The sequence below is a fragment of the Rutidosis leptorrhynchoides genome, chromosome 3 (assembly GCF_046630445.1).
Source record: "Rutidosis leptorrhynchoides isolate AG116_Rl617_1_P2 chromosome 3, CSIRO_AGI_Rlap_v1, whole genome shotgun sequence".
Lineage (NCBI taxonomy): Eukaryota > Viridiplantae > Streptophyta > Magnoliopsida > Asterales > Asteraceae > Rutidosis > Rutidosis leptorrhynchoides.
The window spans coordinates 575057987-575080327 of NC_092335.1; the positions used below are offsets into that span (position 1 = coordinate 575057987).

The 22341-nt window shown below is 35.0% G+C and overlaps 1 non-coding gene across 1 annotated transcript; it reads right to left on the reverse strand.

The window, feature by feature from the left end:
- Nucleotides 1-239: 239 nt before the first annotated feature.
- LOC139903116 (small nucleolar RNA R71) lies at nt 240-346 on the reverse strand. The gene has a single exon (XR_011777960.1). It is a non-coding gene; the product is annotated as a small nucleolar RNA R71 (small nucleolar RNA).
- Between the last annotated feature and the right edge of the window lie 21995 nt (nt 347-22341).

The following is a 22341-nucleotide window of genomic DNA, read 5'->3' on the forward strand; positions in this document are numbered from 1 at the left end:
AATATAGTGGTACGGCAAAAGAAGATCCAAATGAACATCTTCGAACCTTTAATAGGATCTGTACTCTATTTAAAATCAGAGAAGTTGAGGATGAATAGATCTATCTCATGTTGTTTCCCTTGACTTTAAAGGGAGAAGCCAAAGATTGGTTAGAATCATTACCTGAAGGGGCGATTGACACATGGGATGTTTTAGTTGAGAAATTTCTTAAAAGATTCTTTCCGGCATCTAAAGCCGTGAGACTTCAAGGAGAAATTGTTACGTTCGCACAAAAGCCAAATGAAACATTATATGAGGCGTGGACAAGATTCGGAAAGTTTTTGAGAGGATGTCCTCAACATGGTTTAGACACTTATCAAATAGTACAAATATTCTATCAAGGATGCGACATTACTACACGAAAAGACATCGATATAGCAGCTGGTGGTTCCATTATGAAGAAAACCGCAACTGAAGCTTACAGAATTATTGATAACACAGCCTCCCACTCACATGAGTGGCATCAAGAAAAAGACATCGTTAGATCATCTAAAGCAGCTAGAGCCGATTCTAGCCATGACTTTGATTCTGTTTCCGCAAAAATAGATGCTTTCGAGAGACGAATGGAAAAGATGACTAAAGATATTCACGCAATACGAATCAGTTGTGGGCAATGCGGTGGACTAAACTTAACGAAAGATTATCACATCGAGCAAACGATGGAACAATGTGAGAATGTTTCCTACATGAACCAAAGGCCGGGAAATAATTATCAAAATAATTATCAACCGCCAAGGCCAAACTTCAATCGAAATCAAAACATTCTTTACAATCCAAATGGACCCAACAATAACTCGTACAACCAACAAGGTCCGAATAACCAACCAACTCAAAACAACACTTTCAATCAACAAAGACCTAGCTTGTATAAACCACCACAACAAACCGAAGAGAAAAAGCCAAATCTGGAAGAAATGATGGCAAAGCTAATGGAATCTCAAACACAATTTATTACATCTCAAACCCAAACAAATGAGAGGTTTGATCAGTCATTAAAAATTCAACAAGCTTCCATTTTGAATCTAGAAAAACACGTAGGTACTCTTGCTATCATGATGAGTGAGAGGGAACAAGGAAAGCTACCGAGTAATACTGAAGTAAATCCTCGGAATGAGAATGTTAATATGGTATCAACAAATTCTGAAAAACCATCATCAGAAGCTGGAAAGGTTTTCGATGTGAGTAACAATGAAGAAGTTAGAACACCACCACCACCACCCGAGTATGTAAAGCCAGTGGTGGCACCATACAGACCACCCATCCCGTTTCTAAGAAAAGGAGTTGAGTATGAGCAAGTAATAGGTAATAAAGGTGGTGATACCTCTGGAAAGAGGAAGAAGAATAAGAAGGTACAAGAAACAAAAACTGTAAAAATAAACCCGGTGAAGACAGTTCTACCAAAACTTCCACCAAGGTTGGGTGATCCGGGTGAATTTATTGTTCCTTGTCTACTTAGTGATTGTGTCATGTATGATGCACTAGCAGATTTAGGTGCAAGTGTGAGTGTTATGCCTCTTTCATTATATAAGAGATTAGGAGTAGGTGAGTTAAGTCTAACAAAAATGAGTGTTCGACTCTTTGATCAAACCATTAGGCACCCAGTTGGAATTGTTGACAATCTACCCATTCAAGTAGGTAATTTAACCTTTCTAGTCAAATTTATTGTCATTGACATAGAAGAGGACTCAAACATTCCTCTAATTTTAGGTCGACCATTCTTAGCATCCACCAGGGCATTATTTAATGTAAGAGAGGGTAGAATGACACTTAGTGATGGTGAAAAATCGGTTACCTTTGTTTGTCGAAAGTCTAAATCTCCACCAACCAAAACCATTGAACCAACAAAAACGATTGGTAAGAACCATATTGTTTTACCAACACCAACGGTAGTGCTTAACAATAATAAAACGCCTAAGTGTGGGGAAGATGAAGTAACACCTAATGATGACCTAATAACAAAGAACTCCGTTGTTGATAAGAAATTAAATGACCCCGTTATTAATAGTTCAATGAAGAAACTTATTAAACGGATTCGCGATGCTAGAACCAAGGGAAACTTTAAGTTATGTAACCAGTTAGTATCCAATCTATCGCCTAAATAAAAGGCAAAACTAGTTGAATTTGTAGATGTTACACAGGAATCCGACCAATGGCTTAAAGCAAAAGTCACAGATATGGAAGTTGATTATGGTCTAAAAGAAATTGACAATGAAGTTAATCACAATTTCGACACCACAGCTACCTAAGTGTGGGGAGATTCAAATGTTCTAAAAAGAAAACGCTGTCTAGAGTTAGTTGTTCTGTTATCGTGTAGTTCCGAGAATGGAATCCGATTGGTCTTTTCCACTAGCAGACACTAAAGAACTAGTTTTCTCCCCCCATTCTGAAAATTTTTTATTTTGTAGGTTTTATATGAAATTAATATGCTTTTTAAATTTATGTTTTGTGTGAAGTTAAAAAACAAAAATTTACTTTATTTCATTAAGTTTAAAAAATAATTTCTAAAATTCATCGTGAGTTAAAGACTAGATCATAGAATCGAAGTTGCTTTACCCGAGGGCGGGGTGAAAAATTTTATTATCATTATTTTAATATTATTGCATGATCTCAAGTGTGGGGAAGGGTTATAAATTCTCTCAGGTTTACACTTGGTTTATTTGCCAAATTTTGTGAAAATTTGAAAAAATTTTCAATTAAATGAATTCAAAATCATGTTTATACATATTTATGAACGATAAAACTAGGTGTTAATGCCAAAATTATTGTTACCTCGGAGAGAACATAAATGGAGAAACAACCCAAAATGCTTGAATTCATTTAAAATGGAATAGAAGAGAATAAAAAGGCAAAGAAAGAAATATAAAAGCTAAATGTGGGAAGAATTTACCAAGTTCTTTAAAACACATATCACATATTTGGTACAGATTATTGCAGGTACTTTTGCTTTGGACTAAACTAATCAGTTTTACCCGATTTATTGTAATACCTTTGAAAGAATAGATGGATCTGAATCAATTCCATCATTAAAAGGAAGTAAAGTCTTTCGAAAAAGACACGCGCTTCTTGAACAGTTTTCTCGAAAATCAACTGGAAATCAGCTGGAAATCCACGGACCTCAACATCAAACAGGGTCGCCAAGTGGTCAGATTTATCCAAACCATGAGAGGATCTGTCTCGTAAAATGAGGAGGGCGCCGTGTGAAATGTCCCGTTCTTATTGATTAAAAACGTTCCATATTAATTGATTTCGTTGCGAGGTTTTGACCTCTATATGAGACGTTTTTCAAAGACTGCATTCATTTTAAAACAAACCATAACCTTTATTTCATCAATAAAGGTTTAAAAAGCTTTACGTAGATTATCAAATAATGATAATCTAAAATATCCTGTTTACACACGACCATTACATAATGGTTTACAATACAAATATGTTACAACAAAATAAGTTTCTTGAATGCAGTTTTTACACAATATCATACAAGCATGGACTCCAAATCTCGTCCTTATTTAAGTATGCGATAGCAGAAGCTCTTAATAATCACCTGAGAATAAACATGCTTAAAACGTCAACAAAAATGTTGGTGAGTTATAGGTTTAACCTATATATATCAAATCATAATAATAGACCACAAGATTTCATATTTCAATACACATCCCATACATAGAGATAAAAATCATTCATATGGTGAACACCTGGTAACCGACATTAACAAGATGCATATATAAGAATATCCCCATCATTCCGGGACACCCTTCGGATATGATATAAATTTCGAAGTACTAAAGCATCCGGTACTTTGGATGGGGTTTGTTAGGCCCAATAGATCTATCTTTAGGATTCGCGTCAATTAGGGTGTCTGTTCCCTAATTCTTAGATTACCAGACTTAATAAAAAGGGGCATATTCGATTTCGATAATTCAACCATAGAATGTAGTTTCACGTACTTGTGTCTATTTTGTAAATCATTTATAAAACCTGCATGTATTCTCATCCCAAAATATTAGATTTTAAAAGTGGGAATATAACTCACTTTCACAGATTTTTACTTCGTCGGGAAGTAAGACTTGGTCACTGGTTGATTCACGAACCTATAACAATATATACATATATATCAAAGTATGTTCAAAATATATTTACAACACTTTTAATATATTTTGATGTTTTAAGTTTATTAAGTCAGCTGTCCTCGTTAGTAACCTACAACTAGTTGTCCACAGTTAGATGTACAGAAATAAATCGATAAATATTATCTTGAATCAATCCACAACCCAGTGTATACGTATCTCAGTATTGATCACAACTCAAACTATATATATTTTGGAATCAACCTCAACCCTGTATAGCTAACTCCAACATTCACATATAGAGTGTCTATGGTTGTCCCGAAATATATATAGATGTGTCGACATGATAGGTCGAAACATTGTATACGTGTCTATGGTATCTCAAGATTACATAATATACAATACAAGTTGATTAAGATATGGTTGGAATAGATTTGTTACCAATTTTCACGTAGCTAAAATGAGAAAAATTATCCAATCTTGTTTTACCCATAACTTCTTCATTTTAAATCCGTTTTGAGTGAATAAAATTGCTATGGTTTCATATTGAACTCTATTTTATGAATCTAAACAGAAAAAGTATTGGTTTATAGTCGGAAAAATAAGTTACAAGTCGTTTTTGTAAAGGTAGTCATTTCAGTCGAAAGAACGACGTCTAGATGACCATTTTAGAAAACATACTTCCACTTTGAGTTTAACCATAATTTTTTGATATAGTTTCATGTTCATAATAAAAATCATTTTCTCAGAATAACAAATTTTAAATCAAAGATTATCATAGTTTTTAATTAACTAACCCAAAACAGCCCGCGGTGTTACTACGACGGCGTAAATCCGGTTTTACGGTGTTTTTCGTGTCTCCAGGTTTTAAATCATTAAGTTAGCATATCATATAGATATAGAACATGTGTTTAGTTGATTTTAAAAGTCAAGTTAGAAGGATTAACTTTTGTTTGCGAACAAGTTTAGAATTAACTAAACTATGTTCTAGTGATTACAAGTTTAAACCTTCGAATAAGATAGCTTTATATGTATGAATCGAATGATGTTATGAACATCATTACTACCTTAATTTCCTTGGATAAACCTACTGGAAAAGAGAAAAATGGATCTAGCTTCAACGGATCCTTGGATGGCTCGAAGTTCTTGAAGCAGAATCATGACACGAAAACAAGTTCAAGTAAGATCATCACTTGAAATAAGATTGTTATAGTTATAGAAATTGAACCAAAGTTTGAATATGATTATTACCTTGTATTAGAATGATAACCTACTGTAAGAAACAAAGATTTCTTGAGGTTGGATGATCACCTTACAAGATTGGAAGTGAGCTAGCAAACTTGAAAGTATTCTTGATTTTATGTAACTAGAACTTGTAGAATATATGAAGAACACTTAGAACTTGAAGATAGAACTTGAGAGAGATCAATTAGATGAAGAAAATTGAAGAATGAAAGTGTTTGTAGGTGTTTTTGGTTGTTGGTGTATGGATTAGATATAAAGGATATGTAATTTTGTTTTCATGTAAATAAGTCATGAATGATTACTCATATTTTTGTAATTTTATGAGATATTTCATGCTAGTTGCCAAATGATGGTTCCCACATGTGTTAGGTGACTCACATGGGCTGATAAGAGATGATCATTGGAGTGTATATATGAAATGTCCCGTTCTTATTGATTAAAAACGTTCCATATTAATTGATTTCGTTGCGAGGTTTTGACCTCTATATGAGACGTTTTTCAAAGACTGCATTCATTTTTAAAACAAACCATAACCTTTATTTCATAAATAAAGGTTTAAAAAGCTTTACGTAGATTATCAAATAATGATAATCTAAAATATCCTGTTTACACACGACCATTACATAATGGTTTACAATACAAATATGTTACATCGAAATCAGTTTCTTGAATGCAGTTTTTACACAATATCATACAAACATGGACTCCAAATCTTGTCCTTATTTTAGTATGCAACAGCGGAAGCTCTTAATATTCACCTGAGAATAAACATGCTTTAAACGTCAACAAAAAATGTTGGTGAGTTATAGGTTTAACCTATATATATCAAATCGTAACAATAGACCACAAGATTTCATATTTCAATACACATCCCATACATAGAGATAAAAATCATTCATATGGTGAACACCTGGTAACCGACATTAACAAGATGCATATATAAGAATATCCCCATCATTCCGGGACACCCTTCGGATATGATATAAATTTCGAAGTACTAAAGCATCCGGTACTTTGGATGGGGTTTGTTAGGCCCAATAGATCTATCTTTAGGATTCGCGTCAATTAGGGTGTCTGTTCCCTAATTCTTAGATTACCAGACTTAATAAAAAGGGCATATTCGATTTCGATAATTCAACCATAGAATGTAGTTTCACGTACTTGTGTCTATTTTGTAAATCATTTATAAAACCTGCATGTATTCTCATCCCAAAAATATTAGATTTTAAAAGTGGGACTATAACTCACTTTCACAGATTTTTACTTCGTCGGGAAGTAAAACTTGGCCACTGGTTGATTCACGAACCTATAACAATATATACATATATATCAAAGTATGTTCAAAATATATTTACAACACTTTTAATATATTTTGATGTTTTAAGTTTATTAAGTCAGCTGTCCTCGTTAGTACCCTACAACTAGTTGTCCACAGTTAGATGTACAGAAATAAATCGATAAATATTATCTTGAATCAATCCACGACCCAGTGTATACGTATCTCAGTATTGATCACAACTCAAACTATATATATTTTGGAATCAACCTCAACCCTGTATAGCTAACTCCAACATTCACATATAGAGTGTCTATGGTTGTTCCGAAATATATATAGATGTGTCGACATGATAGGTCGAAACATTGTATACGTGTCTATGGTATCTCAAGATTACATAATATACAATACAAGTTGATTAAGTTATGGTTGGAATAGATTTGTTACAAATTTTCACGTAGCTAAAATGAGAAAAATTATCCAATCTTGTTTTACCCATAACTTCTTCATTTTAAATCCGTTTTGAGTGAATCAATTTGCTATGGTTTCATATTGAACTCTATTTTATGAATCTAAACAGAAAAAGTATAGGTTTATAGTCGGAAAAATAAGTTACAAGTCGTTTTTGTAAAGGTAGTCATTTCAGTCGAAAGAACGACGTCTAGATGACCATTTTAGAAAACATACTTCCACTTTGAGTTTAACCATAATTTTTGGATATAGTTTCATGTTCATAATAAAAATCTTTTTCTCAGAATAACAACTTTTAAATCAAAGTTTATCATAGTTTTTAATTAACTAACCCAAAACAGCCCGCGGTGTTACTACGACGGCGTAAATCCGGTTTTACGGTGTTTTTCGTGTTTCCAGGTTTTAAATCATTAAGTTAGCATATCATATAGATATAGAACATGTGTTTAGTTGATTTTAAAAGTCAAGTTAGAAGGATTAACTTTTTTTTGCGAACAAGTTTAGAATTAACTAAACTATGTTCTAGTGATTACAAGTTTAAACCTTCGAATAAGATAGCTTTATATGTATGAATCGAATGATGTTATGAACATCATTACTACCTTAAGTTCCTTGGATGAACCTACTGGAAAAGAGAAAAATGGATCTAGCTTCAATGGATCCTTGGATGGCTCAAAGTTCTTGAAGCAAAATCATGACACGAAAACAAGTTCAAGTAAGATCATCACTTGAAATAAGATTGTTATAGTTATAGAAATTGAACCAAAGTTTGAATATAATTATTACCTTGTATTAGAATGATAACCTACTGTAAGAAACAAAGATTTCTTGAGGTTGGATGATCACCTTACAAGATTGGAAGTGAGCTAGCAAACTTGAAAGTATTCTTGATTTTATGAAACTAGAACTTTTGGAATTTATGAAGAACACTTAGAACTTGAAGATAGAACTTGAGAGAGTTCAATTAGATGAAGAAAATTGAAGAATGAAAGTGTTTGTAGGTGTTTTTGGTCGTTGGTGTATGGATTAGATATAAAGGATATGTAATTTTGTTTTCATGTAAATAAGTCATGAATGATTACTCATATTTTTGTAATTTTATGAGATATTTCATGCTAGTTGCCAAATGATGGTTCCCACATGTGTTAGGTGACTCACATGGGCTGCTAAGAGCTGATCATTGGAGTGTATATACCAATAGTACATACATCTAAAAGCTGTGTATTGTACGAGTACGAATACGGGTGCATACGAGTAGAATTGTTGATGAAACTGAACGAGAATGTAATTGTAAGCATTTTTGTTAAGTAGAAGTATTTTGATAAGTGTATTGAAGTCTTTCAAAAGTGTATAAATACATATTAAAACACTACATGTATATACATTTTAACTGAGTCGTTAAGTCATCGTTAGTCGTTACATGTAAGTGTTGTTTTGAAACCTTTAGGTTAACGATCTTGTTAAATGTTGTTAACCCAATGTTTATAATATCAAAAGAGATTTTAAATTATTATATTATCATGATATTATGATGTACGAATATCTCTTAATATGATATATATACATTAAATGTCGTTACAACGATAAACGTTACATATATGTCTCGTTTCAAAATCATTAAGTTAGTAGTCTTGTTTTTACATATGTAGTTCATTGTTAATATAATTAATGATATGTTTACTTATCATAATATCATGTTAACTATATATATAACCATATATATGTCATCATATAGTTTTTTTTTTTACAAGTTTTAACGTTCGTGAATCACCGGTCAACTTGGGTGGTCAATTGTCTATATGAAACCTATTTCAATTAATCAAGTCTTAACAAGTTTGATTGCTTAACATGTTGGAAACATTTAATCATGTAAACATCAATCTCAATTAATATATATAAACATGGAAAAGTTCGGGTCACTACAGTACCTACCCGTTAAATAAATTTCGTCCCGAAATTTTAAGCTGTTGAAGGTGTTGACGAATCTTCTGGAAATAGATGCGGGTATTTCTTCTTCATCTGATCTTCACGCTCCCAGGTGAACTCGGGTCCTCTACGAGCATTCCATCGAACCTTAACAATTGGTATCTTGTTTTGCTTAAGTCTTTTAACCTCACGATCCATTATTTCGACGGGTTCTTCGATGAATTGGAGTTTTTCGTTGATTTGGATTTCATCTAACGGAATAGTGAGATCTTCTTTAGCAAAACATTTCTTCAAATTCGAGACGTGGAAAGTGTTATGTACAGCCGCGAGTTGTTGAGGTAACTCTAGTCGGTAAGCTACTGGTCCGACACGATCAATAATCTTGAATGGTCCAATATACCTTGGATTTAATTTCCCTCGTTTACCAAATCGAACAACGCCTTTCCAAGGTGCAACTTTAAGCATGACCATCTCTCCAATTTCAAATTCTATATCTTTTCTTTTAATGTCAGCGTAGCTCTTTTGTCGACTTTGGGCGGTTTTCAACCGTTGTTGAATTTGGATGATCTTCTCGGTAGTTTCTTGTATAATCTCCGGACCCGTAATCTGTCTATCCCCCACTTCACTCCAACAAATCGGAGACCTGCACTTTCTACCATAAAGTGCTTCAAACGGCGCCATCTCAATGCTTGAATGGTAGCTGTTGTTGTAGGAAAATTCTGCTAACGGTAGATGTCGATCCCAACTGTTTCCAAAATCAATAACACATGCTCGTAGCATGTCTTCAAGCGTTTGTATCGTCCTTTCGCTCTGCCCATCAGTTTGTGGGTGATAGGCAGTACTCATGTCTAGACGAGTTCCTAATGCTTGCTGTAATGTCTGCCAGAATCTTGAAATAAATCTGCCATCCCTATCAGAGATAATAGAGATTGGTATTCCATGTCTGGAGACGACTTCCTTCAAATACAGCCGTGCTAACTTCTCCATCTTGTCATCTTCTCTTATTGGCAAGAAGTGTGCTGATTTGGTGAGACGGTCAACTATTACCCAAATAGTATCAAAACCACTTGCAGTCCTTGGCAATTTAGTGATGAAATCCATGGTAATGTTTTCCCATTTCCATTCCGGGATTTCGGGTTGTTGAAGTAGACCTGATGGTTTCTGATGCTCAGCTTTGACCTTAGAACACGTCAAACATTCTCCTACGTATTTAGCAATATCGGCTTTCATACCCGGCCACCAAAAATGTTTCTTGAGATCCTTGTACATCTTCCCCGTTCCAGGATGTATTGAGTATCTGGTTTTATGAGCTTCTCTAAGTACCATTTCTCTGATATCTCCAAATTTTGGTACCCAAATCCTTTCAGCCCTATACCGGGTTCCGTCTTCCCGAATATTAAGATGCTTCTCCGATCCTTTGGGTATTTCATCCTTTAAATTTCCCTCTTTTAAAACTCCTTGTTGCGCCTCCTTTATTTGAGTAGTAATGTTATTATGAATCATTATATTCATAGATTTTACTCGAATGGGTTCTCTGTCCTTCCTGCTCAAGGCATCGGCTACCACATTTGCCTTCCCCGGGTGGTAACGAATCTCAAAGTCGTAATCATTCAATAATTCAATCCACCTACGCTGCCTCATATTCAGTTGTTTCTGATTAAATATGTGTTGAAGACTTTTGTGGTCGGTATATATAATACTTTTGACCCCATATAAGTAGTGCCTCCAAGTCTTTAATGCAAAAACAACCGCGCCTAATTCCAAATCATGCGTCGTATAATTTTGTTCGTGAATCTTCAATTGTCTAGACGCATAAGCAATCACCTTCGTTCGTTGCATTAATACACAACCGAGACCTTGCTTTGATGCGTCACAATAAATCACAAAATCATCATTCCCTTCAGGCAATGACAATATAGGTGCCGTAGTTAGCTTTTTCTTCAATAACTGAAACGCTTTCTCTTGTTCATCATTCAATTCAAATTTCTTCCCTTTATGCGTTAATGCAGTCAAGGGTTTTGCTATTCTGGAAAAGTCTTGGATGAACCTTCTGTAGTAACCAGCTAGTCCTAAAAACTGGCGTATGTGTTTCGGAGTTTTCGGGGTTTCCCACTTTTCAACAGTTTCTATCTTTGCCGGATCCACCTTAATACCTTTTTTGTTCACTATGTGACCGAGGAATTGAACTTCTTCCAACCAAAATGCACACTTTGAAAACTTAGCGTACAATTCTTCCTTCCTCAATACTTCTAACACCTTTCTCAAATGTTCACCGTGTTCTTGGTCATTCTTTGAGTAAATAAGTATGTCATCAATGAAAACAATGACAAACTTGTCAAGGTATGGTCCACACACTCGGTTCATAAGGTCCATGAACACATCTGGTGCATTAGTTAAACCAAACGGCATGACCATAAACTCGTAATGACCGTAACGTGTTCTGAAAGCAGTCTTTGGAATATCATCTTCTTTCACCCGCATTTGATGATACCCGGAACGTAAGTCAATCTTTGAATAAACAGACGAGCCTTGTAGTTGATCAAATAAGTCGTCGATTCTCGGTAGTGGGTAGCGGTTCTTGATGGTAAGTTTGTTCAACTCTCGGTAGTCGATACACAACCTGAATGTACCATCTTTCTTCTTGACAAACAAAACAGGAGCTCCCCACGGTGATGTACTTGGTCGAATGAAACCACGCTCTAAAAGTTCTTGTAATTGGCTTTGCAGTTCTTTCATCTCGCTGGGTGCGAGTCTGTAAGGAGCACGAGCTATTGGTGCAGCTCCTGGTACAAGATCTATTTGAAATTCAACGGATCGATGTGGGGGTAATCCCGGTAATTCTTTTGGAAATACATCGGGAAATTCTTTTGCAATGGGAACATCATTGATGCTCTTTTCTTCAGTTTGTACTTTCTCGACGTGTGCTAGAACAGCATAGCAACCTTTTCTTATTAGTTTTTGTGCCTTCAAATTACTAATAAGATGTAGCTTCGTGTTGCCCTTTTCTCCGTACACCATTAAGGGTTTTCCTTTTTCTCGTATAATGCGAATTGCATTTTTGTAACAAACGATCTCCGCTTTCACTTCTTTCAACCAGTCCATACCGATTATCACATCAAAACTCCCTAACTCTACTGGTATCAAATCAATCTTAAATGTTTCGCTAACCAGTTTAATTTCTCGATTCCGACATATATTATCTGCTGAAATTAATTTACCATTTGCTAATTCGAGTAAAAATTTACTATCCAAAGGCGTCAATGGACAACTTAATTTAGCACAAAAATCTCTACTCATATAGCTTCTATCCGCACCCGAATCAAATAAAACGTAAGCAGATTTATTGTCAATAAGAAACGTACCCGTAACAAGCTCCGGGTCTTCCTGTGCCTCTGCCGCATTAATATTGAAAACTCTTCCACGGCCTTGTCCATTCGTGTTCTCCTGGTTCGGGCAATTTCTAATAATGTGGCCCGGTTTTCCACATTTATAACAAACTACATTGGCATAACTTGCTTCGACACTACTTGCTCCGCCATTACTCGTTCCGACACCATTTGTTCCTTTCGTTCTATTAACCCCTGGTCCGTAGACCTCACACTTCGCCGCGCTATGACCATTTCTTTTACACTTGTTGCAAAATTTGGTGCAGAACCCCGAGTGATTCTTTTCACACCTTTGGCATAGCTGCTTCTGATTGTTGTTGTTGTTGCGGTTATTATTGTTGTTGGGATGATTGTTGTAGTTGCTGTTGTTGTTGCTGTTGTTGTTGTTGGGCCGTTTGTTGTAGTTGCGATTGATGTTGCGATTGTTGGGATAATTGTTGCGATTATTGTTGTAATTGCTGTTGTTGTTGTATTGGTGATTCTTATCACCGTTTTCCTCCCACTTTCTTTTGACTTGCTTTACATTGGCCTCTTCAGCAGTCTGTTCTTTAATTCTTTCTTCAATCTGGTTCACTAGTTTGTGAGCCATTCTACATGCCTGTTGTATGGAGGCGGGCTCGTGTGAACTTATATCTTCTTGGATTCTTTCCGGTAATCCTTTCACAAACGCGTCGATCTTCTCTTCCTCATCTTCGAATGCTCCCGGACACAATAGGCACAATTCTGTGAATCGTCTTTCGTACGTGGTAATATCAAATCCTAGGGTTCGTAACCCTCTAAGTTCTGTCTTGAGCTTATTGACCTCGGTTCTGGGACGGTACTTCTCGTTCATCAAGTGCTTGAATGCTGACCACGGTAGTGCGTACGCATCGTCTTGTCCCACTTGCTCTAGATAGGTATTCCACCATGTTAACGCAGAACCTGTGAAGGTATGCGTAGCGTACTTCACTTTGTCCTCTTCAGTACACTTACTTATGGCAAACACCGATTCGACCTTCTCGGTCCACCGTTTCAATCCGATCGGTCCTTCGGTTCCATCAAATTCCAAAGGTTTGCAGGCAGTGAATTCTTTGTAGGTGCATCCTACACGATTTCCTGTACTGCTAGATCCAAGGTTATTGTTGGTATGTAGCGCAGCCTGTACTGCGGCTATGTTTGAAGCTAGAAAAGTACGGAATTCCTCTTCATTCATATTCACGGTGTGTCGAGTAGTCGGTGCCATTTCCTTCAAAATAGTCAAATGGAACAAGTTAATCATACAGAATATTAAGAGTAGTTAATAGTATTTCGTAGCATAATATGAACTCATTTATAAAAGCTTTTTCTTCATATTAGCGTTTTATAAGTTTAAATTCGGGTAGTACCTACCCGTTAAGTTCATACTTAGTAGCTAATATACAATTCAACTACTACAATTCTATATGAAAAACTGATTATAATAATATTTCGCGTTCAAACTTTTATACAATATTTTACAAACTTACAATACCGCTTATTTTACATAAAGTATGAAATATAGCACATAATAACTTTGATACAAGATAGTTGTGAAGATAATTCTAGCTAGTACACAAGTCGTTCAGCAAAGGCAATAAAGACACGTAATTCATACGTCCAGAAACAAGTCATGCATTCTGGTTTTACTAGGACTACTTCCCATCCTTGGTCTTGTGCAACATAACCGTTATGGCCGTTGATAAGACAGCGTGTTGTAACATCGTCAAAGGGACGAGGGTTACGTAATGTCCAACAGTCCCGTAACAATCTAAAAACCTCATTTCTTACTCCAATTACCGAATCCGTCACTTGTGGGAACGTTTTGTTTAATAGTTGTAGCCCGATGTTCTTGTTCTCACTTTGGTGAGAAGCGAACATTACTAATCCGTAAGCATAACATGCTTCTTTATGTTGCATGTTAGCCGCTTTTTCTAAATCACGAAGTCCCATATTCGGATATATTGAGTCAAAATAATTTCTTAACCCGTTGCGTAAAATAGCATTTGGGTTCCCCGCAATATATGCGTCAAAGTAAACACATCGTAACTTATGGGTTTCCCAATGTGATATCCCCCATCTTTCAAACGAAAGTCTCTTATAAACCAGGACATTCTTGGAACGTTCTTCGAATGTCTTACAAACTGATCTCGCCTTAAATAGTTGTGCCGAAGAATTCTGGCCGACTCTAGACAAGATTTCATCAATCATGTCTCCGGGTAGGTCTCTTAAAATATTGGGTTGTCTATCCATTTTGTGTTTTTAAACTGTAAAATAGACAAGAGTTAGATTCATAAAAAAAAAATACTTATTAATACAAGCAATTTTTACATATATCATAAAGCATAAGAACACTATATTCCATATATTACACCACACGAATACAACTATCTTATTCCGACTCGCTCGTTTCTTCTTCTTCGGTTTTGGTTCGTTTTGCCAAATTTCTAGGGATATATGATGTTTCCCTAATACGAGCCATCGTTGTCCACATTGGTTTAGAAAAACCTGGTGGTTTAGAGGTTCCCGGGTCATTGTTACAACTTAAGGACTTCGGGGGTTGACGATACATATAAAGTTCATCGGGGTTGGAATTAGATTTCTCTATTTTTATGCCCTTTCCCTTATTATTTTCTTTTGCCTTTTTAAATTCAGTTGAGGTAATTTCTATAACATCATCGGAATTCTCGTCGGAATCCGATTCATCGGAGAATTGGTAATCCTCCCAATATTTTGCTTCCTTGGCGGAAACACCATTGACCATAATTAACTTTGGTCGGGTGGTTGAGGATTTTCTTTTACTTAACCGTTTTATTATTTCCCCCACCGGTTCTATTTCTTCATCCGGTTCCGATTCTTCTTCCGGTTCCGATTCTTCTTCCGGTTCCGACTCTTCTTCCGGTTCCTCTTCGGGAACTTGTGAATCATTCCACGAATCATTCCAATTTACATTTGACTCTTCATTATTATTAGGTGAGTCAATGGGACTTGTTCTAGAGGTAGACATCTATCACATAATATCAAACGCGTTAAGAGATTAATATATCACATAATATTCACATGTTAAAAATATATAGTTTCCAACAAAATTTGTTAAGCAATCATTTTTCAAGTAAACACGGTCGAAGTCCAGACTCACTAATGCATCCTAACAAACTCGATAAGACACACTAATGCAAAATTCTGGTTCTCTAAGACCAACGCTCGGATACCAACTGAAATGTCCCGTTCTTATTGATTAAAAACGTTCCATATTAATTGATTTCGTTGCGAGGTTTTGACCTCTATATGAGACGTTTTTCAAAGACTGCATTCATTTTTAAAACAAACCATAACCTTTATTTCATAAATAAAGGTTTAAAAAGCTTTACGTAGATTATCAAATAATGATAATCTAAAATATCCTGTTTACACACGACCATTACATAATGGTTTACAATACAAATATGTTACATCGAAATCAGTTTCTTGAATGCAGTTTTTACACAATATCATACAAACATGGACTCCAAATCTTGTCCTTATTTTAGTATGCAACAGCGGAAGCTCTTAATATTCACCTGAGAATAAACATGCTTTAAACGTCAACAAAAAATGTTGGTGAGTTATAGGTTTAACCTATATATATCAAATCGTAACAATAGACCACAAGATTTCATATTTCAATACACATCCCATACATAGAGATAAAAATCATTCATATGGTGAACACCTGGTAACCGACATTAACAAGATGCATATATAAGAATATCCCCATCATTCCGGGACACCCTTCGGATATGATATAAATTTCGAAGTACTAAAGCATCCGGTACTTTGGATGGGGTTTGTTAGGCCCAATAGATCTATCTTTAGGATTCGCGTCAATTAGGGTGTCTGTTCCCTAATTCTTAGATTACCAGACTTAATAAAAAGGGCATATTCGATTTCGATAATTCAACCATAGAATGTAGTTTCACGTACTTGTGTCTATTTTGTAAATCATTTATAAAACCTGCATGTATTCTCATCCCAAAAATATTAGATTTTAAAAGTGGGACTATAACTCACTTTCACAGATTTTTACTTCGTCGGGAAGTAAAACTTGGCCACTGGTTGATTCACGAACCTATAACAATATATACATATATATCAAAGTATGTTCAAAATATATTTACAACACTTTTAATATATTTTGATGTTTTAAGTTTATTAAGTCAGCTGTCCTCGTTAGTACCCTACAACTAGTTGTCCACAGTTAGATGTACAGAAATAAATCGATAAATATTATCTTGAATCAATCCACGACCCAGTGTATACGTATCTCAGTATTGATCACAACTCAAACTATATATATTTTGGAATCAACCTCAACCCTGTATAGCTAACTCCAACATTCACATATAGAGTGTCTATGGTTGTTCCGAAATATATATAGATGTGTCGACATGATAGGTCGAAACATTGTATACGTGTCTATGGTATCTCAAGATTACATAATATACAATACAAGTTGATTAAGTTATGGTTGGAATAGATTTGTTACAAATTTTCACGTAGCTAAAATGAGAAAAATTATCCAATCTTGTTTTACCCATAACTTCTTCATTTTAAATCCGTTTTGAGTGAATCAATTTGCTATGGTTTCATATTGAACTCTATTTTATGAATCTAAACAGAAAAAGTATAGGTTTATAGTCGGAAAAATAAGTTACAAGTCGTTTTTGTAAAGGTAGTTATTTCAGTCGAAAGAACGACGTCTAGATGACCATTTTAGAAAACATACTTCCACTTTGAGTTTAACCATAATTTTTAGATATAGTTTCATGTTCATAATAAAAATCATTTTCTCAGAATAACAACTTTTAAATCAAAGTTTATCATAGTTTTTAATTAACTAACCCAAAACAGCCCGCGGTGTTACTACGACGGCGTAAATCCGGTTTTACGGTGTTTTTCGTGTTTCCAGGTTTTAAATCATTAAGTTAGCATATAATATAGATATAGAACATGTGTTTAGTTGATTTTAAAAGTCAAGTTAGAAGGATTAACTTTTTTTTGCGAACAAGTTTAGAATTAACTAAACTATGTTCTAGTGATTACAAGTTTAAACCTTCGAATAAGATAGCTTTATATGTATGAATCGAATGATGTTATGAACATCATTACTACCTTAAGTTCCTTGGATGAACCTACTGGAAAAGAGAAAAATGGATCTAGCTTCAATGGATCCTTGGATGGCTCAAAGTTCTTGAAGCAAAATCATGACACGAAAACAAGTTCAAGTAAGATCATCACTTGAAATAAGATTGTTATAGTTATAGAAATTGAACCAAAGTTTGAATATAATTATTACCTTATATTAGAATGATAACCTACTGTAAGAAACAAAGATTTCTTGAGGTTGGATGATCACCTTACAAGATTGGAAGTGAGCTAGCAAACTTGAAAGTATTCTTGATTTTATGAAACTAGAACTTTTGGAATTTATGAAGAACACTTAGAACTTGAAGATAGAACTTGAGAGAGTTCAATTAGATGAAGAAAATTGAAGAATGAAAGTGTTTGTAGGTGTTTTTGGTCGTTGGTGTATGGATTAGATATAAAGGATATGTAATTTTGTTTTCATGTAAATAAGTCATGAATGATTACTCATATTTTTGTAATCTTATGAGATATTTCATGCTAGTTGCCAAATGATGGTTCCCACATGTGTTAGGTGACTCACATGGGCTGCTAAGAGCTGATCATTGGAGTGTATATACCAATAGTACATACATCTAAAAGCTGTGTATTGTACGAGTACGAATACGGGTGCATACGAGTAGAATTGTTGATGAAACTGAACGAGAATGTAATTGTAAGCATTTTTGTTAAGTAGAAGTATTTTGATAAGTGTATTGAAGTCTTTCAAAAGTGTATAAATACATATTAAAACACTACATGTATATACATTTTAACTGAGTCGTTAAGTCATCGTTAGTCGTTACATGTAAGTGTTGTTTTGAAACCTTTAGGTTAACGATCTTGTTAAATGTTGTTAACCCAATGTTTATAATATCAAAAGAGATTTTAAATTATTATATTATCATGATATTATGATGTACGAATATCTCTTAATATGATATATATACATTAAATGTCGTTACAACGATAAACGTTACATATATGTCTCGTTTCAAAATCATTAAGTTAGTAGTCTTGTTTTTACATATGTAGTTCATTGTTAATATAATTAATGATATGTTTACTTATCATAATATCATGTTAACTATATATATAACCATATATATGTCATCATATAGTTTTTTTTTTTTACAAGTTTTAACGTTCGTGAATCACCGGTCAACTTGGGTGGTCAATTGTCTATATGAAACCTATTTCAATTAATCAAGTCTTAACAAGTTTGATTGCTTAACATGTTGGAAACATTTAATCATGTAAACATCAATCTCAATTAATATATATAAACATGGAAAAGTTCGGGTCACTACAATATACCAATAGTACATACATCTAAAAGCTGTGTATTGTACGAGTACGAATACGGGTGCATACGAGTAGAATTGTTGATGAAACTGAACGAGGATGTAATTGTAAGCATTTTTGTTAAGTAGAAGTATTTTGATAAGTGTATTGAAGTCTTTCAAAAGTGTATAAATACATATTAAAACACTACATGTATATACATTTTAACTGAGTCGTTAAGTCATCGTTAGTCGTTACATGTAAGTGTTGTTTTGAAACCTTTAGGTTAACGATCTTGTTAAATGTTGTTAACCCAATGTTTATAATATCAAATGAGATTTTAAATTATTATATTATCATGATATTATCATGTATGAATATCTCTTAATATGATATATATACATTAAATGTCTTTACAACGATAATCGTTACATATATGTCTCGTTTAAAAATCATTAAGTTAGTAGTCTTGTTTTTACATATGTAGTTCATTGTTAATATACTTTATGATATGTTTTCTTATCATAGTATCATGTTAACTATATATATATCCATATATATGTCATCATATAGTTTTTACAAGTTTTAACGTTCGTGAATCACCGATCAACTTGGGTGGTCAATTGTCTATATGAAACATATTTCAATTAATCAAGTCTTAACAAGTTTGATTGCTTAACATGTTGAAAACATTTAATCATGTAAATATCAATCTCAATTAATATATATAAACATGGAAAAGTTCGGGTCACTACAGTACCTACCCGTTAAATAAATTTCGTCCCGAAATTTTAAGCTGTTGAAGATGTTGACGAATCTTCTGGAAATAGATGCGGGTATTTCTTCTTCATCTGATCTTCACGCTCCCAGGTGAACTCGGGTCCTGTACGAGCATTCCATCGAACCTTAACAATTGGTATCTTGTTTTGCTTAAGTCTTTTAACCTCACGATCCATTATTTCGACGGGTTCTTCGATGAATTGGAGTTTTTCGTTGATTTGGATTTCATCTAACGGAATAGTGAGATCTTCTTTAGCAAAACATTTCTTCAAATTCGAGACGTGGAAAGTGTTATGTACAGCCGCGAGTTGTTGAGGTAACTCAAGTCGGTAAGCTACTGGTCCGACACGATCAATAATCTTGAATGGTCCAATATACCTTGGATTTAATTTCCCTCGTTTACCAAATCGAACAACGCCTTTCCAAGGTGCAACTTTAAGCATGACCATCTCTCCAATTTCAAATTCTATATCTTTTCTTTTAATGTCAGCGTAGCTCTTTTGTCGACTTTGGGCGGTTTTCAATCGTTGTTGAATTTGGATGATCTTCTCGGTAGTTTCTTGTATAATCTCCGGACCCGTAATCTGTCTATCCCCCACTTCACTCCAACAAATCGGAGACCTACACTTTCTACCATAAAGTGCTTCAAACGGCGCCATCTCAATGCTTGAATGGTAGCTGTTGTTGTAGGAAAATTCTGCTAACGGTAGATGTCGATCCCAACTATTTCCGAAATCAATAACACATGCTCGTAGCATGTCTTCAAGCGTTTGTATCATCCTTTCGCTCTGCCCATCAGTTTGTGGATGATAGGCAGTACTCATGTCTAGACGAGTTCCTAATGCTTGCTGTAATGTCTGCCAGAATCTTGAAATAAATCTGCCATCCCTATCAGAGATAATAGAGATTGGTATTCCATGTCTGGAGACGACTTCCTTCAAATACAGTCGTGCTAACTTCTCCATCTTGTCATCTTCTCTTATTGGCAGGAAGTGTGATGATTTGGTGAGACGATCAACTATTACCCAAATAGTATCAAAACCACTTGCAGTCCTTGGCAATTTAGTGATGAAATCCATGGTAATGTTTTCCCATTTCCATTCTGGGATTTCGGGTTGTTGAAGTAGACCTGATGGTTTCTGATGCTCAGCTTTGACCTTAGAACACGTCAAACATTCTCCTACGTATTTAGCAACATCGGCTTTCATACCCGGCCACCAAAAATGTTTCTTGAGATCCTTGTACATCTTCTCCGTTCCAGGATGTATTGAGTATCTGGTTTTATGAGCTTCTCTAAGTACCATTTATCTCATATCTCCAAATTTTGGTACCCAAATCCTTTCAGCCCTATACCGGGTTCCGTCTTCCCGAATATTAAGATGCTTCTCCGATCCTTTGGGTATTTCATCCTTTAAATTTCCCTCTTTTAAAACTCCTTGTTGCGCCTCCTTTATTTGAGTAGTAAGGTTATTATGAATCATTATATTCATAGATTTTACTCGAATGGGTTCTCTGTCCTTCCTGCTCAAGGCATCGGCTACCACATTTGCCTTCCCCGGGTGGTAACGAATCTCAAAGTCGTAATCATTCAATAATTCAATCCACCTACGCTGCCTCATATTTAGTTGTTTCTGATTAAATATGTGTTGAAGACTTTTGTGGTCGGTATATATAATACTTTTGACCCCATATAAGTAGTGCCTCCAAGTCTTTAATGCAAAAACAACCGCGCCTAATTCCAAATCATGCGTCGTATAATTTTGTTCGTGAATCTTCAATTGTCTAGACGCATAAGCAATCACCTTCGTTCGTTGCATTAATACACAACCGAGACCTTGCTTTGATGCGTCACAATAAATCACAAAATCATCATTCCCTTCAGACAATGACAATATAGGTGCCGTAGTTAGCTTTTTCTTCAATAACTGAAACGCTTTCTCTTGTTCATCATTCCATTCAAATTTCTTCCCTTTATGCATTAATGCAGTCAAGGGTTTTGCTATTCTGGAAAAGTCTTGGATGAACCTTCTGTAGTAACCAGCTAGTCCTAAAAACTGGCGTATGTGTTTCGGAGTTTTCGGGGTTTCCCACTTTTCAACAGTTTCTATCTTTGCCGGATCCACCTTAATACCTTCTTTGTTCACTATGTGACCGAGGAATTGAACTTCTTCCAACCAAAATGCACACTTTGAAAACTTAGCGTACAATTCTTCCTTCCTCAATACTTCTAACACCTTTCTCAAATGTTCACCGTGTTCTTGGTCATTCTTTGAGTAAATAAGTATGTCATCAATGAAAACAATGACAAACTTGTCAAGGTATGGTCCACACACTCGGTTCATAAGGTCCATGAACACAGCTGGTGCATTAGTTAAACCAAACGGCATGACCATAAACTCATAATGACCGTAACGTGTTCTGAAAGCAGTCTTTGGAATATCATCTTCTTTCACCCGCATTTGATGATACCCGGAACGTAAGTCAATCTTTGAATAAACAGACGAGCCTTATAGTTAATCAAATAAGTCGTCGATTCTCGGTAGTGGGTAGCGGTTCTTGATGGTAAGTTTGTTCAACTCTCGGTAGTCGATACACAACCTGAATGTACCATCTTTCTTCTTGACAAACAAAACAGGAGCTCCCCACGGTGATGTGCTTGGTCGAATGAAACCACGCTCTAAAAGTTCTTGTAATTGGCTTTGCAGTTCTTTCA